The sequence below is a fragment of the Varroa destructor genome, unplaced genomic scaffold (genome assembly GCF_002443255.2).
Source record: "Varroa destructor unplaced genomic scaffold, Vdes_3.0 BEIS01000005.1, whole genome shotgun sequence".
Lineage (NCBI taxonomy): Eukaryota > Metazoa > Arthropoda > Arachnida > Mesostigmata > Varroidae > Varroa > Varroa destructor.
The window spans coordinates 33,721,212-33,726,739 of record NW_019211458.1 but is presented as its reverse complement, the minus strand read 5'-3'; the positions used below and the strand labels follow the sequence as shown (position 1 = coordinate 33,726,739).

Sequence of the window (5,528 nt, the reverse complement as noted above, 5' to 3'; positions counted from 1 at the left end):
TACATAGAGCGTGAGATAGAGAGAAATCCGTCAGAGCTCGGGGACTCAATGCCCTTGTCATACATGGGAGTGTTCTTTGTACAATTTTGTCTCCTACCTGACGAAGGACAGAGGTGGTAATGATATAAAATAGTAGTCAATAAAGTCGATGCGATGAAGTAATGGGACAAAGCGTCACGGTCTCAACATAAACAATTGGAATTGAGATCAATCGTTAACTACGTTAATGACCTCGACTTTACGTAGATAAGGAAAAAAAGAAACTTGGCTTTACCTTAAAAGAGGTTGGAAGTTAGTTCTTTTTAAAAGAAGAAAAAAAGAATAAGGTAAGTGACAGCATCCGGAGTTCCGGTATAATATAAGCGACTTGTATAGATCAGCATCGGTTTTATTAGAACGTTGGAATTCATTGGTGTTTAGTAATTTCAAACCCAGTATTCAATATGGATGACAATTTTTTTTTTTTTTTTTCAAATCTATATCTGATACTCTGTACGCTTAAATATACATTCAAATTCTAGGGTATCTACTAGCACAAAACACAGGGTTTCGCTCGCCGAGCATCTGTAAACCGTGATGTTGACATTTTTAACAACTTACCATTAGCACTAGGTAAATTTTCAATCAGTTGTAACTTAAGGATATTGGTAAAACAGTAAAACCGCTACCAACTCCTTTTCAGATAACGAATCGGCAAAATCTCGATAAAAAATCGTGTGTAACGAATAGCGAACAAGATAGTATAATAAAATATTTTTGTTAGAGAAAAATAATACTACACAAATAAGCATCACAAACTGAGATCAGTAAAATAAGTGTAAGAACGTACTGCACTTATGTAAATACGCTGGCGTACTTATTTAAACTATAAACTTCTATCCGGCTCAACAACCTATTAGACACGGGTAACCTCAAAGATAATACTAATATCTCTATATGAGTATCGTTACTTATAAAAAGGTCCCGCCTTATAGCTGACATTCCAACGTAAATGTCCTGCTTCCGGTATAGACGTATGTCGGAAATAAATGTTATTTAGATAACGACCTTTGATGTCTAGCGAGTAAAGTTGACTATATTTAATATTGAACCTGCAAGACAAATGAAAAGGTTGTACAAGCCACAGCAAGGAATATAGAATATGGCAACTACTATACACGGAAAACGTCGTCTGCTATTGCTTTTATCGGACTGTGTGGAAGCTTGGAGTATGGAAACGAGGGCGACGGCGGTTCCTTCAGGAGTGGGTGCGAACTCCATGACAGCCGCTCCGGGCACGAGGCACGCCGTCAATGTCGATAATTTTTCCGATTTCAACAATATGAGGAAAAAAGAAAAAAAAATTGATTTCTATGACCTCGAAGAAAGAAGATGAAAGTATAGGGGACAAAGGTGTGTCGGATAAGCTGCCGCAGGCGTCAGTGGAAAGGAAGCATGAGTCGGCGCTAATTGAGGTCAGACATCTGAGGGACTTCTACAACATGCGTCCTACCCCAGGTATAGACGCTAGAGACAAACGAAAATCCTCGCAGGTGAGTGATGAGAGGACAAATTCATACGTGATCCAAAATGTCAATTATTCAGTTCAGCTAATTGAAGCATGCAGGAAAACATACGTAGATATATTATGCTTTATACTTGACGGATTTTTCCTATACGACCCAATTTCAATTCCAATAATATTAAAAAAAGAACGACCATAATTATCTTCAAAAATTATTTAATTCGATATGCTATATATATATATAGTAATAGTTTTGTGTATAAATATAGTTATATATATAATTATGTATAAATGTAGATATATATATATATATATATATATATATTAGGAACTACTTTGAAAAACAAATTGAATTTTATAATAATGCATCAAATGGTGACACTATTGTGTGACAGGTAAAATAAAAATAAATATAATAAAAATAGAAATAATAATAAATAAATAAAATAATAGTAAGTTATTACTATAGGAAATTATCAAGATAAGGAACGAATTTTGATTCTTCAAATAAACAAAATTACTCCGTATTTATATTGAGCTCAGCTCTATAAGTGATACAAGTATAGACACGTTAGAGTGGCCTATGGATAGTAGAGCACTCTACGGGTTTTACGAATCCAAACAACTTTTTTTTTATGTATTTCGGTAGAAGACGCTTTATATTGGAACTAAAAAGGTATTTTTCGCCAACCTTTTAGAAATTTCGTACACGTTAAGGAGGATACCGAAGCATCTTCAGTCCTCCTTGATGGCAGTATCGGGTACGGGCGGATCAATCGATCGAAACTACCAAAGGCCGCTTCCGGTATAAACAAATCGAGCATGTCCTCCGAAGATAACTACCTCAATTACTTGAGACTATCAGAAACTTGCTAACATATCATCGAAGCGACAACTTCAACGAAAGATACATGAAACCAATTATTGTTGATTCTGTGCTTGTAATCTTTCTATCATAAAAGCGATACATCGACATACAAAATCACGGAAGGACAAAAATCGTATCTCTGAAGTGAACCAATATTATAATTGAATTCTAATCGTTGTTACATATATCACATTGTTGCATACGAACGGATTTCGTCAGTCGGAGATACGTCAAGGAGTATGTTGCTTGTCGCGCATGCCACACACCGGAAACGATTCGTGAAAAAAAACACGCGACCATACTGTTTTCGCTGAGTTCCGTCAATTTAGAGCGGTATCCAGGCTATGACGACTAAACGAGGGGCAACTCTTACTAAAAGGACCTAACCTTTAGATATTAGTTTAGACCGGTTACTTGGGAGAATCATTAATAACAGGTTAAAGCTGAACACACAGCAAACCTAACCATCATAGGAAGATCGATTAAATGACAAAGGCTAACGAAGACACTCGATCTTCAATACGTGACGTAATTATTTCTCGACTTGTTTGAAAGGCAACTATAGCGATTTTAATAGTAGTAGATACGATTGAGCGGAAAAGACAGGATGTTTTCAGCGTAAAACATTATATGAATCTTAATAACTTTACCCAGAATTAATCACGATCTATTTGAGGACTATTCAAAAAAAAACTATAACGTTATATAACTATAACAAAACGTATCTATGGTAGAAAATTCAGTGGGTAACTTGTATCCGCATACATTGCACTACCTGGAGGAATAAGGATTTCAGCGACGGTGCCAAAGCTGTAATGCACACTTTATTTTGACATCGTTCGAGTACTGAACTTGCATTGGGGAATCTGGGAAGGCAGCTAGTATATATTGAACTCAAATGGAACTCTGTGGAAATGCACCACGGTATGGGTAGCTATGATTATCTAAAAAAACTGCTCTAGATAAGACGTTTAAGGTCCTAAATACGAATGCCGTACATCATTGTAGAAGTGAAGATAGCCTCATCAGCAACGTATGTAAGAAAAAAAAAATAGCTTTCACCTTTGCCTATAAGTTGCTCGAATACTAAGCCTTCCACGTATTCGAATTACGTTACCTTAAACGTTAACTAACTGTGCAACAACGCCGATGGTACGTTTCGTTTTACCGTTTTTATGTGATAAAGCATGTCAAAGTTGAAAAATCACTACGCTATTGATGTACCTTTTTGAATACGGGGGTCAAGATTCTAACACAGTTTATTCCTTTTAGCGGCGATGAAAGAGATTGGGTGATCGGGCCTAGTTCCCGGTAATGCATTTTGATGATTTACGTAAGCTCGTTGATTAGATTGAGCATTTTGTGAGCACTGCCCAGTTCGCATTAGCATAATTTTCCATATTATAATGACATTTTATTAATTCATGGTATGAAAACGCAAACACTGTAAATTTGAAGCATGTCTTGAAGTCCACGGGGTACGAGTATATGATAATCTGATCGGTCAGTGACTCAATAACACGTGTTACCCCAAAAAGAAAATAACTAATGCTTGTCAGAAGGTCTTGTCACTGACTTCTTTAGTTAAGAATCATAATTTAGAAAATTTTTCTGTGTTAATTTTATACTAGTTGCGCATGTGCCCAGCGTGTTGCGAGCTTTAAGCCAGCAATTCTGCGTGCCTTTCGAGCTAGACACGTAGAGCTTCAAGTTATAATCTGCGACCTAAACATTACATTTAAGATAATAAACGAGTGGCTTAAAAAGTATTCTTCCGAAGTTTTCTGTTAAATTTTAGATATCCGCTTTCCGATCGACAGCGAGCGCTAATTTTTTTTCTTTACGTTTTTCAATACATCGCACCGTTAAGGGGAAAGCGGCTTTTGAGATCTCCTGAGCTCATTTTATGGTACGGCATCACCGAACTAAGAGAAATCCCCGGAACGTTGAATTTTATCCGTGTAGAAACATACAGGAAGGAAAGTTTTACTTGCAATGTATTCAACCTGTAGCAGTACACATAATACACCTTACTGCCTTGACACAATTAGTAAAACGTAAGCCGTAGGAAAGCTTAGTGAATATCCTATTTAGCTGTATTTTTTCACTCGATTTTTCTCGAAAAAAAAACTTCCACGTCACGGAGGTGGCAGGCATTTTTACAAAGTATAAATGGCACTTTATTGGCACAACCGATGGTATTGCGTCACAACGAGTGGTAATATTTGATGGCTACAAGAGTTAAACAAACTGTTCTGTGCCCCATAGAATAGATGGAGGCATGAACTGTTAAAGCATAAGCGATAAGTAACTTTCGATTTGGTCATTTTTGAAGTTCAACCTTGTAAGCATCTTTGGTAAGACTTGTAAATAAGACCCAGATAATTTTCACCCTGTTTCCTCATGGACGTTATCAGTCATCGTCATATCAGTACCGCTGCATTTTCTATCTAGATGCTATACGATAGTGTAAGCATGCCCCGATCTGGCAAAAATAACTAATCGATATACTAATATAAGTTACAGAATCTTATCGCCACGATGTTGAAGAACATAACTAATGGTTTCCAGAGGGGCAGTTTATGTTGTCCATCTAATATATGTCTTTGGCTACCGCAACGGCCAGGAGATATGTTGGTGGTGGCGGCTAACTTATGCCCGTCTGTATACGTGCCTTAAGAAAAGGGAAAAAAAATTTGCTCTAAAATAATCCAAACTGATTACTATTGGAATATTTGGTGTCTTTTCTATTAACCTTGCGCTACTGCCGATAGCAGATAAGTTCTCTAAACGCCCCGGAATAAGCTACCTGAACTCAAACAGCTACTGATTTTAACATTGTTAGTCAGCAAGCTTAGAAAAAAAAATGACAATTTCGTGCATCTTACTTACTATTTCTAAATGTGAATGTATCGAAAAAAAAAAAAAAACATCAACAATACGCGTGCAAATGCAAATGCGAGCGAGCATTAATGTTAGCTGGTACCAACTGGTCTGGGGGCATTTTGATTCGTAGTCTTTTGAATATGCTCTTGATAAGCACCGGCGTGTGTTTAGCTGCCGTTTTGATATCTGGATAAATATCGCAAACAACTTAATGTTCCGTATGAATCAAGTTTTTGATTGAACTTTGAAGATTGAAAAGAGCGTGTACAA

General features: G+C 36.7%; 1 long non-coding RNA gene across 3 annotated transcripts in view; it reads left to right on the top strand.

Annotated features, from left to right (window-relative positions):
* The window catches only part of LOC147755594 (uncharacterized), a 5,028-nt gene extending 887 nt beyond the window's left edge, over positions 1-4,141 (top strand). The window contains exons 2-3 of one of the 3 annotated variants that reach the window (XR_015328104.1): positions 1,099-1,532; positions 2,203-4,141. This is a non-coding gene — a long non-coding RNA (uncharacterized LOC147755594). Of the gene's footprint in view, positions 1-6; positions 1,533-2,202 lie in introns of those variants that run through there. The other 2 variants (XR_015328103.1, XR_015328102.1) reach the window with 2 other exon arrangements.
* The last annotated feature ends 1,387 nt before the right edge of the window (positions 4,142-5,528 follow it).